Source organism: Lissotriton helveticus, chromosome 5_1 (assembly GCF_964261635.1).
Source record: "Lissotriton helveticus chromosome 5_1, aLisHel1.1, whole genome shotgun sequence".
In the NCBI taxonomy this organism is placed as follows: domain Eukaryota; kingdom Metazoa; phylum Chordata; class Amphibia; order Caudata; family Salamandridae; genus Lissotriton; species Lissotriton helveticus.
Genome location: NC_136065.1, coordinates 2,094,165,238 through 2,094,190,969, shown reverse-complemented (window position 1 = coordinate 2,094,190,969; position 25,732 = coordinate 2,094,165,238).

The following is a 25,732-nucleotide window of genomic DNA, read 5'->3' as shown; positions in this document are numbered from 1 at the left end:
TCTGTGCTATAGTGGACTCATTCTCATATCAATAACCTGTGGGTATGAGTGAACTTTGGACCAAGCTGGAGATGATTGTGTAAAGATCTCTGACGAATCTTAAAAAGAGATACTGGGACTACCTTAACATACTGTGGATAAATGGGGGAAGAGCTGGGGAACTAACAAGGAGAATTTTGGATTTCAAAGATTATATGTATCAAGAGGATTTTTTAAATACCATAGAACCTCCATTAGCGAAATCCCTGTTCTTAAAATTTAGATACAGCATTTTAGTACATGCCAGTTTACTGAGATAAATACTAGCGCCCATTGGTTAACTACCAAATGCTGCGGATGTGAAATAGATAATCAGCTTTTTAGACCATGTTAACTGTTTTTGGTTTTTATCTAGTAGAACTGTATAGGCTCATTATCTTTACTATTTGAATCTATAGGTTTTGTATGGTATTATGAACGAATGAATGTTAGTAAATCCTTGTATATGTTGTGATACTGATGAGCTTTTACGTTTTCGTATAAACCAAATAAATATATTTTCTACTACTAACTTTAGGGTAGTACATATCCTGCACCTGCCCAGGTGCCTTCTGACAAGGTGAGCAATCAGAGCCTACATAAACTGCAGTTATTACCCCTGGCAAGAGCTGGCACACTGGACAGAACTCATCTTTGAGTCCTGCCGCTTGGAGGTTGGCACTCTGACCACTTGCTATTATCAGCATAATAGGAAGGGGGCCTGTAAAAGAAGTGATTGGAAAATTAAAGGCCTGACCCAGCAGTCCTTGTACCGATTATTATTGCCCACCTCAGCATGATATCAAAATGCCATTTTGTCACAACAAAATAAAAAATACATTTCACCAAATGGTAATCATATGTATTTTTGAGACGTACGCATATTTTGTATCATGTACTCCACTTCATAAAATAGTTAAGACTCTAGGGTGCATGGCGGACCAAGAAATCAATCACCTTAATGAAATGTCCATCACATATCCGTAAAGAGGAGTAATGTATAATAAAATAAATAAATGTTAAACCTTAGGCGCATCATAGTTAAAAGGTAGAGGCCAGTTAAGGATTATTATAATTTAATTCAAGGCCAATATATAATTAATTCTTCTTCACAGTTCAATCCATTTGGTTCACATGTTTCCAAATCAATTATTAACTGTTACCCCAATTTTCTCAATTCCCATGGTCCATCACCCTCCCTGGAATTTCTTTAAAATCGAATAATTCCAAAATATTGTAACTTTGTCCGGTCACTAATATGGAATGTTTCATGTCCCTGCCTCATGGATATTTGTATCTCCATTAGTGATAGGCCATAGATTTACCAGCATACTTTTCATCACAGGAAACAAAGTTCTCCCTATGAATTTCTTTCACATGGATAAATTAGTGCATATTCTATAAAATCAGATGGGCATGTGATATGTTTTAAGATCACCCAGTTTAAATTATTGTGTGGAGTCGTGTACTAGATCACATTTGGACTGTACTTGCTATTTTTTTTCCAATCACACATTTAAAAAAAAAAAATCTTTCTGTGCATAGTAAATCCTGGTGTATTGGCATGTTCAAATGACATTTATATAACGAGTAGATGTATTCTTTCTTGATGTTTTGCTCGGCATATTTCACATGTATTTCTCAATCACCTCTAAGTAGATCTCAATGTTTCATTATTTTTTGTTTTACGTTGTGTAATTGGTTTTTATAGATGGTTGACAGTCTAACAGTGTTCTGTCCTTTACAAGGATCATTACGGTGTCTGATTCTTGGTTTGCAATAATAGGTAATCTCTTCTAAAAGAATCAGCTTTGGAGTGCCTTCTCTCGAAATCCTCTTCAAATAAATATATTTAGTTTGTCAATATAACATTGCCCTAGTTTGTTGTAGGTTTACCATATCCATCTCATCCCATTACCTCCCACGCGAGTACAACAGTTTGCAGATTCCCTCCATTTTATTAAAGGCACAATAGTGTTTAATTTGAGCCAGTGTGTTCAGATGGGGCCCACCAGCACTTATTTTTGGGAACTTGCTAACCTTGGGCGGAGCAGGCGTAGTGCCTCTATGAGAAGTTCCACAGAGTTGGAATGCAACTCTGTGGAACTTTACTTCTCTCCACTCCATTGCTCCCCCTTCACAAGTAATTAAAAGTTTTTAAAAGGCACGTACCTGCCCTGTAGCTGCCTCCTGCTAAACATCGCCGCTCTTGTGCCTTCTCCTCCCCGTCCTGCTGCAATGCTAACCCGTATGCTGAACGTCTTGCGATTGCGCATGTGCACCCGCAAGATGTTCAACGTAGGGGTAGGCATTGCAGCAGGCTGGCGAGGAGGAGGCAGGAGTGTGGCGATGTTCATCAGGAGGCAGCCACGGGGCAGGTAAGTGACTTTTAATAACTTTTAATTATTTGGGGAGGATTGAGGGGCCGGCTAACTACGCTCCGCCACGGAGTCGTAGTTTTGCCTGAACTCCGCGTTTGCAACGGAACGTGGAGTAGGCAAAACTACGTAAACCCCGCTGGCGGAGCGTAGTTACCCACCCTGGTTAGAACTAGAACTTATTTTTGGGAACTTGCACTCATTTTTTTGGTCAAACTTTGACCTAGAGCAAGAGAGTGAAAACCACACAAAGGGGAAATGAGGATCAAAAGAAAGACTGAAAAACTGTCTCAATGGGAGAAATCAGGGAGAAAAAAGAACATTCAAAAGTGAGATATAGAGGCAGGAAATGTGTGGTGGTGGATTAAAGAGACACAAGTTGGAATCAGGAGTATATAACCTTGGTATTCAGCACATCCACTATCAAAAGCACCTGCTTTTAATCAAAACTTTGGGCCGGGCACTTATTCTTTTACAAATTAGCCTGTGAGACACATGGAGTGCTGTCCTGACAAGTGTTGCAATCAAATGAAGTCACGAGCCAGTGCCGCTGCCTCTTTGGCTCTGGCGGCCTGGTATTTCCAGCATCTCAAGGTTTTTAAAAACAATTGAGTCAGCCACACCTCATGTGATCTCAAGGAAAACTAATGTTTAATATACATTTCCCTAATTAACCTGCCTGACTTCTCACACCTTGTATTCAAGGCCGGACTAGCCGTGCTAGGCATCAGCATTTACCCGGGAAGCTGGAAGGGTTAGGGGCCGGTTTTGTTAGTGGGGGGCCGGTTTTGTTAGTGGGGGGTGGTTTTGTAAGAGTGCTGCAGTTTTAAATGCACTGCAAAGTTCCTTGTATATTCAGCAGTCATCAGGCAATAAAAGTGTCAATTTAACTCCAGTGATTAATGTACCTGCTAGAGTGAGATGTGACTTTTTTCTAGTGGCAGCTTTGACTCATCTAAGGTAGCGCAGAGGGTTAATATGCCTGCTGCAAAGAACATGTATCACGCATATCAAAAAACAATATTTTATTGGCATAGCTCAGCGGGCTACTACTTTTGTCACAGAGACTCTTTTGTTACTGTGAAGTTTATAAGTTACAATCGTAATCTAGCACAGTGAGCTATGAACTGCCATCAAAGAGCTGCATGGTACAGGTTAGAAAGTTCATTTATTCCCCAGTCTTTCATTATCCTGATGTTGCAAAAAATGTTTGTATGGGTAGAAGTATATTCTTATTATTAAAGTCAACCCTAACCACTGTGTTATGCTCTGAATCCTGAGTGTGTTCTTCTCCAGACCAAGCACTCTTAAAATGTGTCTACCAGTATGGATGACATGTGAATCCTACACCTTGTAGTACCCTTTGCCTTATGTAACATTTCCTATGCACTGATTTTCAAATGTATGATTCATTGTCTCTCTGTGTGTGATGTAAAGTGCTCCGACACCCTATACTGGTATTAGAGGTGCTATAAAACAAACCAAATACACACGAGAGAGGAGCTATGGAGAGATCAGAGATCTCTGGTTCCTGTTATACAGTAAGTCCATCATTTACTATGCTTGAAAAGCTAATACAATTGAATATATAATGACAAATGGTTTATAGAATACACTATTGTTTCCCAAATGTTCTTGTGGGGAGAACCCCTCCCCCAGCCCCCTTCAAAAACCTTTTGTAGTGGTCAGTGGTCAGACCTCGCTATGCCCAGTACAGGGGCTGGTCTGCCAAATTATCCAGGGCTGCTTTTGGCCCCCAGTCTGGCCCTGCTTGTATTCTGGCCCTGACATTAATGGACAAGAAGGGTTAATCTCTTACCTGTAGGAACAAGTGTCATCCTGGATACCTTTAGAATATCTATTAATTCACACCGGTGTATAACAGAGATTAACATTTGTTTCAGTGTGAAGGTCCACTAACATCACAACTGAATTGTTAATTAAGACTTTTCCACTTCAATGACAATCATTCAACACACAGCAAAGCTTAGTCTGATCTACTTTTTTCATCTTCCACTGATTTTCATAGAAATTATTTCTTGAATCATTTCCCCAAAATTATATAAATAATCAGAATATGGGACTCATTTCAATTTTCTCCATGCAAAATGTGTATGAATACTTTTAAACATGGGACTGGCAATGGCTTGGTGATTGTTATTCTTTTGTTTTAATTTAAAAAAATGTGTTTTGTGCATGATATGGGAAAATCCATCCTATTATATTCTGGGCATTTTACAGAATACAATTTTAATAACTAGTATCAAGAAAAGCGGGGGGCTCGGATTGCCCAAACTCCTCCTACTCTTATTCAGCGGGTTCAGTTTGGAATAGACTTTAGGCAGGATTTCACCTATTTTTTATTTTTGGAATTTCTGATATTATGGACCCTTCCTGCTTCTCCACTCCGCGCGTGCTGCGCAGATGTGTGGCATTGATATTACATCCATTTTTGATCACTCCACTGAATGAAATATCATAATGGAAATTAATGCTTTCCATTAGCATTCCTCAGTGCTGAAAGCACTACAAGTTTCCACTCCTCTTCTGAGAAGAAATCCCCCACCACTTTAAATGAGATAAAAAAAGATAACATAAACCAACATAAATTAATATAAGCGATATGTGCAGAAAATATTTTCTATCATTCAAGAAGAAAAGGTACGTTCTCTTCTGCTGCCTGAGAACGACATGTGATTTATTTAATCAGGCAGCAAAACCACCAACACTTCTTGGTGAGTGATCGCCTTGGTCACAGGTCCAGGAAAGAGTGCTTTTCATTGGTTGGTTTAAATACATTCAGTGTTTTTTTTAGAAGCTTGCATTCAAAGAGGTGCTATGGGTGGTCATGAAAGGGTTAAAAAGTTGGTTATAGCCGGACTCTTGGTGTACAGATATTTTCCAATTGGCTACTTTAAAGGGTACTTGTCAATCCTGATTGGCTGACCGCAACTTGAATAATACATTGATGCAGCCACTACAGGACATCCCTGGATCCTGCATGGTTCCCATTGAAATGCATGTAGTGTTTTTGAGGGTCACAAAAAGAAGCACATATAAAGGGTGATAACAGATTTTAAACATAATATAAATCAGTCATTGGTGGTACCGTACTCATTTTAGAAATTGTGATGCGTTCAAAGGTGATTTTACCACATTAAAATACAGATTGTTTGCTCGGATTTCATAAATCATGTTTTAGAAAAAAAGTTTTCCCTCATGGTTTTCTCAATGAGGTTATGGAAGGTACACAAGAAGCAAAAATGAGAGAACATTTTCTATAAGTTCACACTCTCTTTCTCAGCCATGAAAATAAAGTCTGATATTCTAAGTAAAATGTACTTCCAACAGCAGCAGAAGCCTCTCAGCTGATTCCTCAGTGTTCTACTGCAGCTTCCAACCAGTTCTAATGAACAACTAAAGCACTAACATTCTGTAGTTATGACAAAACTGTGGCACTTCTGACGCCATTTTGATAGAAAAAAGCTGTAAAACCTAAAGCATTTCCTTTAGAAAAGAATAAAAAGAGGGGTTCCATTTGTCATAGAACTATGGTTAGTGGGTTAGTGCTCTAGAAAGCTAAACTGAGAACACATTTACTATGCATGCTGAAATATCTTCCTCATCACTGTCAGTAAAACATTCTGATATGCAGACTTTTTTTATTACACTTCCTCCTTATGAAGCAAAAATGTCCTACCGCCATTGTGCCTGAAAATAGTGCCTTGTTTCACATTTGCATAATGGAGAACATTTATTTTTGTACATTTTGTTATGTAACCATGACGTAAAAGGTAGAATCAGTCAGTTGTACTTCTAGGGAGGCTATGAATGGGGGCTGAAGGGACCGCTGCCCCAGTTCCATTTGTCCCCATAAGGCTTCACCGCCACACATCAAATGTCAGGCCATGCAGAAGGGGACACAGAAAATCAACAGAAACCACACATTATGATGCCAAACTACCTTTCACTGAAATGCAACAATTGTGTATTGTATAAGGCATTATATGAGCCTAAATGTTTGCTTAAAATGTTTAAATATGACTTTGTGAGGTTCAGATACTGTTCCATTCCGTATTACAAAAGCATCTAAAATGGTGCAAATGCCCTTGGTAGGAGCTGTAACATCACAGTTGTTGTCCTTAACCTCTTGAGCGCTCATGACGAGGTCAGCTCGTCATGAGCCACGGCGTTCCGGTATGACCGCGCCCGTTAGATGGAACGCTCGCACGCTGGGCTGATTCCCCTGCTGTGCTGAACGTTCCATTGGAACGGGCGCGGTCACGACGAGCTCAGCTCGTCGTCATGAGCGCCGGAGCGCCGTGGCTCATGACGAGCTAACCTCGTCATGAGCATGGGGGTGCTGTACGCGCCCCCCTGCCCCCAGCACAGCTGGGGAATCCTGCCAGCGGCGAAGGGGCTAAGAGGTGAAAGAAAGTATTGCTTGCATGTGGATTATGCTGTAGTAATGATATGTACCATCAGCCTGTTGCCTTGTAATGTGTTACAAGAACTCCTCAATGTGAAAATGTTACCACTATAATTTATGAGATTCTGCATTCCCTGCATAAAAATCTGTTGGTAACTTTTTTATAATAGGCGACTTGTAATGTACCCAGTGACTTATTATAAAGATGTTACATCAGAATTCAACTTCAATAACTTATTACAGTTGAGTTATGATGCCACAATGCCTGCTGATAGAGCTGGGAAGAAAGGCAGGCCAGGTCACGGAGCATAATCAAAGCAGCTGTTTAAAGGAAAATAAATGTCTAACAGTTTTGTTTAACTTTGCTCTAGATATTTTATTGTTTTCTTTCATGTTTGCAAACATACTTCCTCGTTCAAATGAAAGAGCTATGCACCAAGGATTTAAGTGTTTGTGGGAAAGATGATAATGTGACCATGAATTATAATGAATACAGAACACCCTGCTATATATGAAAAGGATATTGCAAGTCACCTCGGAGTCCCATAACCTTATAAAGGAAATCAGCCTTCATCTTTGTTCCTCTGTATGGTCATTGAACGCTTTGGTGACTTGCAACATTCTTATAGTGCCCAACTGGGGGTTCTTTATGCCATATATAAATGGGTGTCTTATGTTCTATGAAGTGTACCGAAATTATTGGTTGTCTGTACACAAGTAGAACTTGTTTTAGGACTTTTTTCACTTTTTGTGCACCATATGAAGCAATCATTAGGACAAAATATTAATAAATGCAAAAAGTGCTGTTTTTAGATTGGGCTCACAGACAGTTAAAAAAGACCATATGTGCACCATACCAAAAGCTTAGAGCCCACCCATTGCTAACAATTGGTTGGCTTTATTGTCACTCTCATTTGCTTACTTCTAATTGGATGCCTTTCCTTCCTCCACAGTAGCATAGATTATTTACCATCCTTTTGATTGGCTGACTTGTATCCTTCCAGTGCTCACATTAAGAGAACCACTGGGCCTCATTTATGAGCCCTTGCGTCACTTTTACGCCGCCGGTGCGTCACTTTTTGTGACGCACCAGTGGCGTAAACAATGCGCCTTGTTGCACCATATTTACAAAGTGACGCATCTAGGTAGATGCGTCACTTTGTAAACCCCTGAGCCACATCATACCTGCGCCAGGTATAATGTATGCAAAGGGGGCGTATTGACGCAAGAAAGGGTTGTAGAAGTGACGCAGTGAAATCTATGAGATTTCACTGCGTCACTTCTAGGACACCGTTGCGTCAAAATCTTGCGCCTGCCTCACAGCAGGCGTAAGACTGACGCAAGCCCTTTCACATGGGGCTTGCCCCATGTGAAAGGAAGCATTGCTGGAGTTGCGTCACTTTTGTGACACACTCCAGCAATGCGTCACTTTTGCGCTTACAGATACGTCAGAAATACTGACGTATCTGTAACTCCTTGCGCCATGATGCGTCATACATTAAATATGACGCATCAGGTATGTCGCAAAGAGTGCGCACTGAGAAGTGACGCATCGCTGCTTTCACGCAGCGATGCGTCATTTCTCATAAATGAGGCCCATTGTTCTCTTTGTTATCAAGCACTCCTTGAGAGTGCATGTGTTTTCTTGCTCTTTCTCATGTGCTGCTTACCAACCTAAAACACCCTCCCCCATTGCTTCCCCTTCAACCGCTCCCCACCCATGTGGCATGCTCCAACACTACCCTCTACTTCTTGTGGTCCTTGAAATAAAATATGTTCAATTTTACTTTTTTGGGGAGGACCTGGCAGCTGTCATTTACTGTCAGGCTGCTCTGCATTCCATAAGGCGCTTTCACAAGCCTCTGTTACCCACTTACTCCCCTCCCACTCCCTGTTGCTTAACCCCCAGCAATCTCACCTTCCACCGGACTCACATCCGGTTTTCCATTGCCCCACCACTCATGGGCCCATAAGTAAACATTTTACATTTTTTTTCGAGGACCTCACAGCTGTTATTTGCTGACAGTCCCTCACATTTCTCACATTTCAAAAGGTGCTTTCACACAGGGCGTGGCTTGGTGCGCAACACAGATTGTCGCATTTGCTCCGCGTTGTCAAGGTGGAGGTGGCAGCAATTCATATGACCTTAAAAATCTCTTGTTACGTGTTTCTAACGCTGAAATGAGAATAAGTAGCGTGGAAGTTTATACAAATAAACGGGCAAAGCACATCCAAAATTTGGAACATTCCATTACTTCATTAAGGAGAGACCTAACAGAGCAGAAAGATCAAAATTGCAGTAATAATCTTCGTATTTTTGGATTACCGGACGTTAGTGAGAATTCAACCCCTTCAGTGATTAACTTTTTGCTTACTTGGATCCCAAATGTTCTGAAACTCTCTTTCAAAAAAGACTTTGAGATAGATCAAGCTCACAGAGTTTCAACTTTAAACCCAGAACCATGTCTTCTCCAAGGCCACTGATTTTTAAACCTTTGCATCATCAACGTACAGATCAATTCCTAGCACATATGAGGAAGATCAAGACAATACAATGGGAAGGTTATAGAATCTCTATTTCACAAGAGTTTGCCAAAGACACTGTCATTCGTCGCAAAGGCTTCCTGAATCTACGCAAAAGGCTACCTGATATGAACATTCTATTTTCTTTTTCTGGGCCTTTAAGATCCCGGATCACTTTCAAAGGTCATCCACAGATTTTCTATAAACCTTCAGATCTTTCGACATTCTTAGATAATCAATCTGAATCCCAGATGGATTTGGATTCCTTCCTGGTACTTCTCGCTCCTAATGATCTGTATCTATTGACCTGGCCTGTTTCTAATGTTTTTCCATATAACCGATTTCTTTGTATCACTGATTACGATTTGGTAATATCATTGCATATTTCTTTGTTATAGGAATCCATATAACTATATATGCTGGTTCTTTTGCACATTTTTTTTGCAATCTCTATTGTGTTTTGGTAGATTTTGAGTTTATTATACATTCTGTGGTAATTGTTCTGTTGCCTTTCTCACTCTAGATTAGCCACACTCTACTAACTTATATTTTATAGGGTACTATGCAATACCTTGAGCTGTATTTAGTTCTATTAGGGACAACATTTCTATAGATATTTCCTATATAATGTTGTTTTACCTAGTTCATTTGGTCCCTTTCAGGTATATTGTTCTAACTGAATAACTTTATTTATATACTTAATGTCTTATCATCTTTATTTTCTCTCTTTATAATTCCCTTACCTACAGGTAAGTATTCAACCATTTATTCAACCTCTTATCCTTATCTGTGCCCTTTTCTCTCTGGAAGTTTGGTTTTATGTTATATATTATTTATTGACATCAGTGATCACTGATGAAATGATAGATGTATAGTTATTTTATTATATTGCATGTAACAATTTGAAATTTATTTGATCATCTGTCGATTTAGTTTTGAGTATGTCTAAACTGGAATTTATATGTTATTACAATTTTGATTTGCTTGTTTATGAAATGGCATCTTACAATAGATGTTCCATTTACTTCTAACTTCCTTTCTAATATTTGCTCTATTTGCATGATGTTGTTCATGCCATTTTTATTTTATTGATTCCATATTCTGTTTAATAGCCTCTTTTGTTTAGGTAAGAATTCTATCTCTTATTGTATCTCTTACTCTACCTCTTATCCTTTATCTTTGCTCCCTTATCTATGGGAGTTTGGTGACCTGTTTTATATATTATTTACTTTCTTCACTGATCTTTAACAATCTGCCTTATTCTCTACTAACATATTCCTATTATTTTATATATTTATGTTTTTCTGTCCTCAGAATCACAATAAATGTTATCTAATTTATGTGTTACATCAGCAATTTTTATGTTCATAGCCTACTACTGTTTCACAGTTAGATAATTATTTTATATACTGTACGTACCATTTTTGATCTTATCTAGTGAACTTAATTGATGGGTTGAAGTACGTATACGCTGATATTTATGTGTTTTTACAGTCATGTGTTATTTGCTTATAAAATGTCATCTTTTTTCAGACGGTCCAGTTATATTATTTGTATTCAGTCTTTATGTTACTTATTGTTACTTACAAGAGATATATGTGCTATAGTTATGTATTTGAGATGGTAACACTAGTTCCGCTGCTCTACGGATTGTTTATTCCTGAGCTGTCTACACCAACGATGATAGCCTTTGTTGTTGCTCTTCCACATTGATTCCCCATGCAATACGCCTCTTACAAACTTCCCCTGGTGGGGTTGGACTTTGATGTTACTCCGTTTTTTCTTGGAGTGGTTTTGATTCCTTTCTTCTTTCTCCTACTTTTCATCTCATCCCTTAATCTTCACTCTAACTTTGGGACATCTTCTTCATTTCCTTTAGTTGTTAACTACATTTTAACTGCCCTTATACTCTTTTACCAGATGTTTTCACTTTTTAAAATCTATGTATATCAATGCCAAGCATAAATATAGTTGTTTTATTGTTAGGGGCTTGAATCACCCTGTTAAGAGGGCTAAGATTGTAGATTATTGTAAGAGTTTATCTGGTGACGTGGTGTTACTTCAAGAGACTAAGATAGGTTTTAAAGAAGCTCTTCTTGTGAGGAAAGATTAGATAGTAGATGTGACATGCTCCGAAGCTTATGGAGAAAAAAAGTAGGGTTATTACTCTTATTTCTAAAAGTTCTGGTTTGTCTATAGTTGCAGCAAAATATGATACCAACCGTAGATGGTTACTTACTCGTTTGACTGATGGTTCGGATGATCTGTATGCTATGAATTTATATGCTCCAAATATAGATGATCCACTTTTCTGGTAGGCAATAAATAAAAAACTTACTGACAGTCCACAAAATTCAAGAACAATCGTTGGAGGTGATTTTAATCTTCCTTTTGATCCTATTTTGAATAGACACTCTGCTTTTAAATGTAGACCTACCAAGGGCACACAAACATATGCTTAATATGTGCTTGTTTCATCATCTTTTGGATGCATGGAGACTACACAATCCTATGAGTAGTGATTTCACTTTTTTCTCGTCCCCACATTCTCGTTTCTCTCGTATTGATTACATTTTGGTTGACGCTTCTCTTTAAAAACATACTAAAAATGTTATTATTCATCCAATAGTTGTCTCTGACCATGCTGCAGTCTCTTCAACCATTCTTAATCTTACGAATACTAAAGGCCCCCGTAATTGGCATCTAAACACAGAAATCTTTGAAGATGATAATGAAATCAAAGAATTTACTGACAAGATTGATAGTTTTTTCAAAGATAAGGAAACCTCAGTGGATTCTCCAAAAATACTTTGGGATGCATTTAACTGAGGTCACATTATTTAAAAAATGGCCAAAAGGAACAGGGACATTAAGAAATCTCTTCATTTTTGGGAGATGACATTAAACGGGAAAGAGGAATTATATAGAAATACTAATGACAAATTGCTCTTACAGGATATAAAACACCTAAAATATTCTTTTAATTCCATAGTTACGGAAAAAGCTTATGTTGGTGTGCACGCTCCAAAATCTCGTCAATTAGTCTTACGGAATAGAGCTGGCAAATTGTTAGCTGCTACTCTAAAATATCAGAATGCGAATACCAATGCTACTCATATTACTCATAATACTGATAAAACTGGCTCAAAAAAGTTTCATACCCAAGAAATTCTTGAGGTCTTTTTCAAATTTGATAAAAATCTATATACGACTAAGGATCAATGTACTTAGATTACCTGCCAAAAGTTCCTTAATTCTCTCCCTATTAATACTATTTTGCATGACGATATGATCGAGCTGGGAAGCCAATTGAAATTGGTGAGATTATTCGGGCTATTAAGGTTACACATTCGGGTAAAGCTCCCTGTCCAGGCAGGTTTCCTATTGCCTTTTATAAAACATTTTCTTCTTCAATAATTAAATATATTTCGATAATTATGTACTTTCTGGCAAGGTTTCAGGTACGGCTGCTGAGGCTACTATTGCAGTCACATCAAAAGAAGGTAAGGATCACTTTGATCCGAAAAACTTCTGTCCCATTCCCTTATTAAATATGGAAGCAAACATTTTTGCAAAATTGTTTGCAAACCGTCTAGACAGTCATATTCCTAATATAATCCATGATTCCCAAACAGGTTTTGTCGAGGGTAGGCTTGCTAGAGACAACGTTTGTACGTTCTGTCACATTTTAGAAAAAGCAAAACTTTCATCATTACCATCGGCGGCGATTGCCCTTGATGCTGAAAAGGCTTTTGACAAAGTTTCGTGGACATTTTTACAATCAGTGTTGGAATCTCATAACCTTGGTAATTCCTTTATTAATATGTTTATGGCTCTCTGCTTGCAACCTAAAGCTAATATTAGGATTCATGGTACAAAGTCCTCTTTTTTTAATCTTTGCCAAGGTACTAGACAAAGGTGTCCTCTTTCACCCCTTCTTTTTCACCTAGCCATCCACTTCTTCGCTTACCTAATCTGAACCAGGACGTTAAAGGTTTCAAATTTGGATCGCATACACTTAAAATGGCTGGTTACGCCGATGATGTTTCTTATTTTTTCAGAAGATATTGAATTAGCGATCCCTTCTATCTCTAATATTATTTGTGATTTTTCAGTTGTTTCTGGTTATACTCTTTACAAAGAGAAAACAGAAGTGTTCCCTCTAAATTCTTTATGTTTTCCTTCTCACCTGGGTGATTCCGGTTTAAATGGCAATCTGCTCATATTTGAATATCTAGGGATCTGGTTCTGTAAAGATCTTTCAGATACTGTTACTTATAATGAATCCCATATCATAACTAAAGTCAAGGATGTTTGTACTCCTGGTCTCCTGCATATATTTCTTGGTGGGGTAGGTTACAAACTCTTAAAATGATGATAACCCCAATCATTAATTTGTTATCTTCCATGCTGCCCATAAAGCTTTCCTCTTCTTTCTTTCACAAGATTGATCTAATTCAAGATTCATATGAAATGATAAGAGAGCTAGAATTGCTTACAAATATCTTAGGAAGCCTTGTATATTGGGCGGCTGTAACCTCCCGGATTGGAATCTATACTAAATTTCTTGTTTGAAGGCTCAAGGTGCAATTTAGTGCTTACCAGAATCCCAAAATATACCTCCATGGATTCATATTGAATGAGAATTATGCCCTCCTTTTTCCACTCTTTCCACAGATCCGGTTATTATCTCACTTCTTTCTATGTGGGTGAATTAAGGCCATACCGCTTCTAAAATGTATACATTTGGATCTGCTCCACAGCCTTCACAATCTACAACTACTTGTATTAAATGGTCTCACCATTTTGAAGACAGATTTTTAAAAATGTCACAAGATATCTGGCAATTGATTGGAAAATTATCCCCACGTAACAAAATTGCTCCTTCACTGATTCAATCTAAATTCTTCACATTGAATCTCTTACAATGGACCCCTGCTCGCTTGCACAAGTTCAAGTTAAGAAATAGTGATCTTTGTTGGAATTATAATTTACTTCCAGGCACCCATCAACATATGTTCTTTGAATGTACACTATTAAAATCATTTTCGGGCCTGATACAGAAGCATTTTTTACTAATCTTTAATACATATATAGTTATCTCTCTCTACCTATGATTTTGCTAGGTCCATGGGCTGCAGTTACCCCTTTACCTCGTGACAATACGGATTTGGAGCTTATTCACAAAGCAATATAAACTCATATTTTACTTTACTATGATATATATAGATATTCCTTCTGTCTATCTTTCTGGGGTTTATACTTAAGAGTTGATGAATTTGTAATTCCGGTTATCTCTCATTATAGTAATCTGACTTCTATTTCTAGTCCAGTTGTTATTTGCTATGTATTCTTTTGTATTTATAATCTTTTTTAATTCTTCACTATTATAGAAAAATGTCTGATTTCTATGTGGTGCTAATGTTTTTCATATATACTTCTTTTTAATTAATAAAAAAATATATTTTAACACAAAAAAGGAGCTTTCACACAAATAGGATGTCCTTGTTTTATTTAATGATATGACTCAAGTGACACCTGCCATCTTGAACTGGCTAACAAACTTGAAAAGATATAGGGCCTCATTTATGAGGCCTTGCGTGAGTTTTGCGCTTCCGATGCGTCACTTTTTGTGACGCATCGGCGGCGTAAAAAATGCCTCCTGATGCGCACTATTTACAAAGTGACGCATCTAAGCAGATGCGTCACTTTGTAAACCCCTGCGCTACATTATACCTGCGTCAGGTATAATGTATGCCGAGGGGGCGTTCACCCGCAAAAAGCCTCGTAATAGTGACGCAGTGAAATCTATGAGATTTCACTGCGTCACTTTTAGGACGCTGTTGCGTCAAAATCTTGCGCCTGCCTCACAGCAGGCGTAAGACTGACGCAAGCCCTTTTCACATGGGGCTTGCCCCATGTGAAAGGACACATTGCTGGAGTTGCGTCACTTTTGTGACACACTCCAGCAATGCGTCACTTTTGCCCCTACAGATACGTCAGAAATACTGACGTATCTGTAACTCCTTGCGACATGATGCGTCATATTATAAATATGACGCATCAATCATGTCGCAGGGAGAGCGCAGTGAAAAGTGACGCATCGCTGTTTTCTCGCAGCGATGCGTCACTTTTCATAAATGAGGCCCATAGCACCTGTGTAAGTGAATTGGCTGCACCACCAGAATGATAGAGCCGGTGGCGACATTGTGGTCTTCTTTTGTGTTTTCTTTTTTTCGCTTATTCAGCCATTAGATCCATTCGCTTTTTCAATGCTTAATGTTGTATCCTGAGATTTACATGGCTATGTAAATCAGCCTAGGTCTGTTGCGCAATCACGCCAGACGCTCCTGTTGTTTCCTTCTTGATGCCGTTAAGTCCAAACTCCCTCTTGAACTAGTAACCCAGCAAGGTTTGTGGGTACACTTGCTAAATGACTCGTCCTCAAGGGAAAGGGGAAGTGGATAGAGAAACAAACAAACAAACAACACTGGTCTTCGTCCAGTCGCAGTTTCTCTTGCAAGTGTTCAGGACCGGTTGTATCTTGATTGATTACACGTGATTTTCTGAAGTTACACAAAATAAAATACAATGACCTTCTGAACTTCTTAAAACCTGCTCCACAAATTTGTAATGCTATGAAAATACACAACAACTGTACCAACCGTTTGTAATACCGGTCCTTGTATACACTTCACTGGGTTCTGAGGTTGTGAGATTATCTTGACTCTTGGTACCTCTTTAAAAACAATAAACAAGAGATTCTCAAAAGCTGTCTACTTAAAAATGATTAAACTAGGTTAATGTGGGTTAGTTGTGAGTTAACTGAAAGAACATTCACTCCATGCACATACGTTGGAACCCAGGTTGAACGCTGGAAGATGGGTTCTGTAAAATAAAAGAGAACAAACAAAAGCACCCGTGCTCTAGAAGATTCTAACAGTATGTATACTTCTAAAAAGGTTCAGCTTATTAGGTTCATAGGCTGATTATACACTCAGGTTTTAGTTATTCTCTGGCTTGAAAGAATCCCCAAAAAGATATTCAAACTTGATCCTAGACAATACTCAAACTTTGGATTGCCTTAGGCTTGTTTTCAGCTTTGGATTGACTTAGGTTTGTTTACAACTTAGAATTGCCTTGGGGTTGTTTTCAGACATATAATAAAGTTATGCACGATTCTAAAGTTATACACGATTCAAACAAGAACATTCAGCTCAAACAGTCTTTTACACAATGTAAAACGTCGAGTTTAGTTAGAGTTCCGAGTTGCCAGGCAACCGTTAATCTTACTGTCCTCCTTTCCTTTTGTGTTAGAGTCCGAGTTCCTGTGGGAGTGGCTGACAAGACTTCCGGAAGACCATGATGACGTCCGCCGATGGCCTGGAGACTCCGAGGGGAAGACGTCTGAATGGAAGAAACGGGACCGGAGCACAAGGTGAGGAGTCGGGAAGCAGGAGGTTAGAAATGGAGGGAGGCGGAGGTAGTTGAGAGGAAAGGAGGCAAGGATCGTGAACCGGGAAGCAGGATCTCTTGAAACGCCGGCAGGAGCTGGAAGGAGCGCTTGTCGTGAGAGATGCAAAGAGACGAAGCATCGTCTCGATTGCGAGTCCTTCTTTTATACACTCGTCAGGCTTTCAGTTGGGCATTTGCATAATCCACACGCGGAGCCCCAAACACGTGTTATTGTCCCAGAACTTGGCAGAAAGGTTGCTACGAGGATACTGAACAACAAGCATTGGTACCAACAGATACTAGCATCAAGAAAATAGGCATTAACAATTCAACTCATACCTAAGTTTTTAAACAAACAGTGTGCTATTGACAGCATGAGCTCTTGTTCCCCTAACAGTGTCTTCCTAGCTGCTCAGCCAGAGCAAGAGATGGTGACGGAATGTTGGTGTGCCTGTGATGAATGGAATGCCTGGGTGCCTGTGTGGATGAGTGTGTGACAGTTGGAGATGGGCTGAGCAGCTAGGCAGGCTGCTCCTGGTGGGGCTGGCAGGGGTTGGCATAGGAGTTACTAGAGCTGGATTACAGTTGTACTTGCATGATCCCTGTTTGATGTTGCTAGACATGGATTATTAAAGAAGACTTCCAAAAACTTACTTCCAGACTACAAGTGTCTTCTTATACAAAGTACAACACTTTTCCTGTTTCTTCTTTATTGTTTCTCATTTATTGCCAATGTGCCTATCTGTTTTATGCACATTTTGAATGCACACATTTCTTTTCAGCTGATGGCTAGCAATCCTGTGGTTGCTCGCTGCCAAGGTGTAAGCTTTTATTGGGGGAATTATTTAGGAAACATGAAGTTGATTTCTCGCACCATGAAGGAAATTACCTCAAAGCAGCTGTGCAAACGTAGCTGGACTTGGTCCCTGGACCTTTCCACCCAAAGGTGAGTGGGAGTTTAGGATGGGATCAGGGGAGTCAAGGCCCCGGATCACGTGTGATAGAAATGTGAGTGCCCAGTCAGTGGCTCCCAATCAGGGTAACAATTTAACTGAAACTTTATCTCTCTGTAGTTGAGTGGCTGTGGGAAAATATCCAGCCGTGACATCACAGGCAGACTAGCAGCTGGGGGGTGGATTACTGGGTGCATGGGCCTCGCTCATCCAGTCCTGGAAGCAGCTGTGGAATTGTGGCAATTCTTAGTCACAGCCCCCAAAAGAAGCACTATTTCGTGGGCAGCCGTGACATCACACTTTATGTGCAAGCCTGCATGTGCATACACAGCGCTCTACGTGCTCTTTAGTGCAGTGCATAATTTGTAAGAAAAAATAAATGCCAGGCCCTTGTCAGGAAGTCACTGCTGCTTGCACCACCCATTGCCCCGACCAGCACAGCAAGTGAGAGTACCAACACAACTACTAACCATCACACAATTACAAGTGTGTCAATTCAAATTAACCCAGGCCCTCAAAGCTATAAGATTAGCTTGTGCAGCATGTTTGAGTCACTTTTCAAGTATGTTTAATTGATAAACAACCGTGTTATGCTGCTCTCTAAATTAGGCAAACAGCACCACGATGTGGCCGGCTGTCATGAGTGTGGCAAATTAAGGGGCGGTTCCGAGCACTCAAAACCTCCAGCTGAAATTAAGCACTGCAAGTACAATAGGGCTTGCTCCTACGGGTTGCCTAGGCAAGGTGGCAGCATGGTGACTTGGAATGGTGGCTGGATGGCAAACCTAAGACCCACTCCTACTGATCATGCTATGGTCGGTGACACACTAGGATTAGCCAGACAGTTGCTGTAGAGACGCAATTGAATGGGGGACTGCTGAGATAAACGTCATGGTGATTTCCATGCTGGGAGCAATTGTGGATTCTGGCGTGGCTAGGTGGTGCTGCTATGCTTGCTTGGGGGACAACATGTTCTTTGCATGAGAGGGGAATTATAGACACTGGCATACTGCTTGAGACTTACATGCTTAAAGGCAGTGTGGACTTTGGAAAGGCAACAGCAATATACATGTCAAAGGTGAATAGCCGTTGTTAGTGAACCTTTGGTTGCTGTGGACTGGCAATAGGATAACATGGGGCTTTGGCAATGGGGCTCGCATGCTGGAGGTCAATGCTGATTGGAGAGGCAGTGCTCTTCACATACTGGTGACATATTGACACCAGCATAATGGCAGTATCTGTACGAAGATGTGAATCTGTGCTATAGTGGACTCATTCTCATATCAATAACCTAAGGTTATTAGATATCCTGCACCTGCCCAGGTGTCCTCTGACACGGTGAACAACCAGAGCCTTCTTGAACTGCAGTGATATCCCCTGGCAAGAGCTTACATGCTAAACAGAACTCATCTTTGAGACCTGCCACTTGGAGGTTGGCACACTGACCATTTGCTATTATTTCCCATGATGCACTGGGCCAGGGACAGACTAATTTGCATGTAGCCAGGTTCTGAACTGGGATGGTGCAGTGAGCTAAAACACGGTGATGGATCAAGCCCTGATCTTTTGACTGGGTAGAAGTGTTCTGCTTAATTCAGATGCTCTGTCCATCACCACCCCCCTTTTATGAATCGTTTTGGCCACTACAAGTGTGGAAGGGTATGCTCAGACATGAGTCCCTTGCTCACTGCACCATCAGGATTCAAGCAAGCCGGGCCGAAGACGGCTGCAATGCCAGAAACCAGTCCCTGGAAGCTTGTTTCCTTTCCAGTAAAGAATTGGCTTGGTAGTTTGGTCTGCCCTGTTCCCATGATGCACTGGGCCAGGGACAGACTAATTTGCATGTAGCCAGGTTCTGAACGGGGATGGTGCAGTGAGCTAAAAAACAGTGATGGATCAAGCCCTGATCTTTTGACTGGGTAGGAGTGTTCTGCTTAATTCAGATGCTCTGTCCATCACCACCCCCTTTTATGAATCGTTTTGGCCACTACAAGTGTGGAAGGGTATGCTCAGACATGAGTCCCTTGCTCACTGCACCATCAGGATTCAAGCAAGCCGGGCCGAAGATGGCTGCAATGCCAGAAACCGGTCCCCGGAAGCTTGTTTCCTTTCCAGTAAAGAATTGGCTTGGAAGTTTGGTCTGCCCTGTTCCCATGATGCACTGGGCCAGGGACAGACTAATTTGCATGTAGCCAGGTTCTGTACTGGGATGGTGCAGTGAGCTAACAAACGGTGATGGATCAAGCCCTGATCTTTTGACTGGCTAGGAGTGTTCTGCTTAATTCAGATGCTCTGTCCATCACCACCCCCTTTTATGAATCGTTTTGGCCACTACAAGTGTGGAAGGGTATGCTCAGACATGAGTCCCTTGCTCACTGCACCATCAGGATTCAAGCAAGCCGGGCCGAAGACGGCTGCAATGCCAGAAACCGGTCCTCGGAAGCTTGTTTCCTTTCCAGTAAAGAATTGGCTTGGTAGTTTGGTCTGCTCTGTTTCCATGATGCACTGGGCCAGGGACAGACTAATTTGCATGTAGCCAGGTTCTGAACTGGGATGGTGCAGTGAGCTAAAAAACGGTGATGGATCAAGCCCTGATCTTTTGACTGGGTAGGAGTGTTCTGCTTAATTCAGATGCTCTGTCCATCACCACCCCCTTTGATGAATCGTTTTGGCCACTACAAGTGTGGAAGGGTATGCTCAGACATGAGTCCCTTGCTCACTGCACCATCAGGATTCAAGCAAGCCGGGCCGAAGACGGCTGCAATGCCGGAAACCGATCCCCGGAAGCTTGTTTCCTTTCCAGTAAAGAATTGGCTTGGTAGTTTGGTCTGCCCTGTTCCCATGATGCACGGGGCCAGGGACAGACTAATTTGCATGTAGCCAGGTTCTGAACTGGGATGGTGCAGTGAGCTAAAAAACGGTTATGGATCAAGCCCTGATCTTTTGACTGGGTAGGAGTGTTCCGCTTAATTCAGATGCTCTGTCCATCACCACCCCCTTTTAAGAATCGTTTTGGCCACTACAAGTGTGGAATGGTATGCTCAGACATGAGTCCCTTGCTCACTGCACCATCAGGATTCAAGCAAGCCGGGCCGAAGACGGCTGCAATGCCAGAAACCGGTCCCCGGAAGCTTGTTTCCTTTCCAGTAAAGAATTGGCTTGGTAGTTTGGTCTGCCCTGTTCCCATGATGCACTGGGCCAGGGACAGACTAATTTGCATGTAGCCAGGTTCTGTACTGGGATGGTGCAGTGAGCTAAAAAATGGTGATGGATCAAGGCCTGATCTTTTGACTGGGTAGGAGTGTTCTGCTTAATTCAGATGCTCTGTCCATCACCACCCCCTTTTATGAATCGTTTTGGCCACTACAAGTGTGGAAGGGTTTGCTCAGACATGAGTCCCTTGCTCACTGCACCATCAGGATTCAAGCAAGCCGGGCCGAAGACGGCTGCAATGCCAGAAACCGGTCCCCGGAAGCTTGTTTCCTTTCCAGTAAAGAATTGGCTTGGTAGTTTGGTCTGCCCTGTTCCCATGATGCACGGGGCCAGGGACAGACTAATTTGCATGTAGCCAGGTTCTGAACTGGGATGGTGCAGTGAGCTAAAAAACGGTGATGGATCAAGCCCTGATCTTTTGACTGGGTAGGAGTGTTCTGCTTAATTCAGATGCTCTGTCCATCACCACCCCCTTTGATGAATCGTTTTGGCCACTACAAGTGTGGAAGGGTATGCTCAGACATGAGTCCCTTGCTCACTGCACCATCAGGATTCAAGCAAGCCGGGCCGAAGATGGCTGCAATGCCAGAAACCGGTCCCCGGAAGCTTGTTTCCTTTCCAGTAAAGAATTGGCTTGGAAGTTTGGTCTGCCCTGTTCCCATGATGCACTGGGCCAGGGACAGACTAATTTGCATGTAGCCAGGTTCTGGACTGGGATGGTGCAGTGAGCTAAAAAACGGTGATGAATCAAGCCCTGATCTTTTGACTGGGTAGGAGTGTTCTGCTTAATTCAGATGCTCTGTCCATCACCACCCCCTTTTATGAATCGTTTTGGCCACTACAAGTGTGAAAGGGTATGCTCAGACATGAGTCCCTTGCTCACTGCACCATCAGGAATCAAGCAAGCCGGGCCGAAGACAGCTGCAATGCCAGAAACCGGTCCCCGGAAGCTTGTTTCCTTTCCAGTAAAGAATTGGCTTGGTAGTTTGGTCTGCCCTGTTCCCATGATGCACTGGGCCAGGGACAGACTAATTTGCATGTAGCCAGGTTCTGAACTGGGATGGTGCAGTGAGCTAAAAAACGGTGATGGATCAAGCCCTGATCTTTTGACTGGGTAGGAGTGTTCTGCTTAATTCAGATGCTCTGTCCATCACCACCCCCTTTTATGAATCATTTGCTATTATCAGCACACTAGGAAGGGAGCCTGTAAAAGAAGTACATGGAAAGTTAAAGGAATGACCCAGCATTCCTGGCACTGATTATTCTTGCCTGTCTCAGCATGATATCAAAATGTCATTTTGTTACACAAAATACATTTGACCAAATGGTAATCATATGAATTTTTGTTATGTGTGCATTTTGTGTATCATGTTCTCCCCTTCAAGAAATAGTTAAGACTCTAGGGTGCATGGCAGGCCAAGAAATCATGCACCTTATTGATGTGTCACATATCAGTAAAGATGAGAAATGTATAATTAAAATATTAATAGTACATCTTAGGAGCAACATAGTTGAAAAGTAGAGGCCAATTGAGCATTAACATAATTTCATTCCTGGCCAATGTACAATTGATTCTTCCTCACAGTTCATTTCATGTGGTTCACATGTTTCCAAATCAATTATTAACTGTGACTCGGTTGGTTGAAAGCTTTATTTCGATATGCATATATCATAAAAGCATTACACAGAAATATATAAAACAGCACATCAAAAAAAAAGATCATAGACTGTGCATAAAAACATCAAATAGTAAAAACAGAATAAATAAGTTAAAAAAAACATTAAATCGATAAGGACAGTCTTTTGAGGCGAATCAACCAAGCCCATTTTAAAAATTTGGAGACAGCACAAACAATAGGGGGAGCAGTATTGGTCAGTAGAATACGTAGAGCCACCGAATGCTGATGAATACCCATCTCTTTACAAAGCGGTTTAAGCCAATAGGATCTTGGGCGCACGTAATCAGGGCAATCAAGGAGAAAATGTGCCACTGTTTCGCAACAATCAGAACAAAGGGCACAATAGCATGATACCTGCTTATTCAAGTTCCATCTGGAAAGGAGATCGGCTAGGGGTAATGTTCCTAGCCTGAATTTGATATACAGGGCCCGATCCATTGGAATGGTGATAATGTCCAAAAAGGGTTCAAGGGCAGTAACATCTTTAATCCTCAGATATGCTGCGGTGGAATTGCAGTGATGCTGATTGCTCATGAGCTTTGAGGACACCCAATCCCAGTATATTTTTTTCAGAGACTCCTTCGGGGGGGCAGAGTGAGTAAACCAGCAGGAACCCAGACCTAGTTCCCCTAGCAGGTGTTTGATGTCTCTAAGCCATTTAATCTTCTGCCAGCCATCCGAATGCATTACCTCTACCAGCCCGTCTGCATAGGATTTTAATTCCGGGACCCTCCACAGTCGGGCCCACAGTAGGAGAGGCCGGAGGCGGGCCAGGTCTTTAATTGGTTTATTAACTGTGACTCTAATTGTATCAGGTCCCACAGTCCATCACCCTCCCTGTAATTTCTTAAAAATACTTCAATAGATTGCAACTTTGTCCAATCACCAATGTGGAATGTTTCATGTGCCTGGCTCCTGAATATTTATTATCTCCATTAGTGATAGGCGCTATAGATGGTCCAGAGTACGTTTCTTCACAGGAAACAAAGTTCTCCATATGAATTTCTTTCACATGGACAAATTAGTTCACATTCTGTAAAATCAGATGGGCATGTAACATGTTTCAGGATCACCCAGTTTAGATTATTGTGTGGGGTAGTGTGCAAGGTCACATTTGGACTGTACTTGCAGATTTTTCCCAATCTCACATCTAAAAAAGCCCCATCTTTCTGTGTGTCGTAAATCCCGGTGCATTGGATTGTTCAAGTGACATTTAAACACCACATAATGAGTAGATCTATTCTTTCTGGATTTTTTGCTCAGCACATTTCACATGTATTTCTCGATCACCTCTAAGTAGACCCCAATGTTTAAAAAAAAATTGTTTTACATTGTGCAATTGGTTTTTATAGGTGGTTGACAGTCTAACAGTGTTCTGTCCTTTACAAGGATCATTAAAGTGTTCTGTTGTTTACAAGAATCATTAATTTGCCTCAATCCTAGATTGCAATAATAGGTGATCTCTTCTAAAAGAATCAGCTTTGTGGTACCTTCTCCAGAAAGCCTACATAATAAATATATGTATTTTGTCAATATAACATCACCATAATTTGGCATAGGTTTACCATATCCATCTCATCTCATTATCTCCCATGCGCTTACAACAGTTTGCAGCTTCCGTCCATTTTATTAAAGGCACAAAAGTGTTCAATTTGAGCCAGTGTGTTGAAATGGAGCCCACCAGCACTTATTTTTGGGAAGCAGCACGTATTTTTGGAAACAAGCACTTATTTTTTCTCTCAAACTTTGACCTAGATCAAGAGAGTGAAACCTCCACAAAGGGGAATAAGGATCAAGAGAGAGACTGAAAAAAGTCTCAAAGGGACAAATCATGGAGAAAAAAAGAACATGCAAAAGTGAGATAAGGAGGCAGGGAGTGTGTGGTGGTGGATTAAAGAGGCACGAGTTGGAATCACGAGTATGTAACTTTGGTATTCAGCACATCGACATTTAAAAGCGCCTGCTTTTAATCAAAACTTTGGGCCGGGCACTTATTCTTTTACAAATTAGCCTCTGAGACACAAGGTGTGCTGTCCTGACAAGTGTTGCAAACAAATTAAGTCACAAGCCAGTGCTGCTGCATCTTTGGCTCTGGCAGCCTAGCATTTCCAGCATCTCAAGGTTTTTAAAAACAATTGAGTCATCCACACCTCATGTGATCTCAAGGAAAACAATTAGTTTAGTATACATTGCCCCAATTAACCTGCCTGGCTTCTTACACCTTTTATTCGAGGCCAGACTAGCTGTACTGGGCATCAATGTTTACCCGGGAGGCTGGAAGGGTTAGGGGAAAATGTTGTCAGTTGGGGGCTGGTTTTGTTAGTGGGGGATGTTTTGAGGCAGTGCAGCAGTTTTAAAAGCACCACAAAGTTCCTTATATATTCAGCAGTTTTCATGCAACTAAGTATCAAGTTAACTCTGGTGATTAATGTACCTGCTGGAGTGAAATGGGAATTTTGTCTAGTGGCAGCTTTGACTCATCTAAGGTAGCACAGAGAGATAATATGCCTGCTGCAAAGAACATGTACCAAGCATATCAAAGAACAATGGGGTATATTATCAAGGGGTTTATCTCCGCTTTTTTGGCTTTAAAAGCCAAGAAAGCGGAGATAAAATTATCTCCCTATTACCAAGCTGTCGCTAACACCAGTTAGTGACAGCTAATAGGAGATAGCGACCATCTTGGGCCCCGCTTTGCATGTCAGTGATATTTATCACTAATGACATGCAAAGTGGGCGTGCCAAGATGTTAGCGACTGGAAACAGTCGCTAACATCGCTATCTCCTATTACCAACTTTTTGGAGATATTCGCGCTACGACCCCTACGAATCGCAAAATGAAACTCATGGAGTTTCATACATTACGAATAGCGATTACCGAATTGCGATTTGCAGAAAATAGCAATTAGGGAATTGCTATTCCTAATATTGATACATTTGGCCCATGTATTTTACACTATTTTACATTATAAGAGAGAAACTTCCAAAGGGCACATTCTCTCAATGTATTTAACTCTTGTCACATGTTGTGGCTTTGCTTTTAACAAAACAGCATGCAAGGCATACAAGGCGTGTAGTCAATAA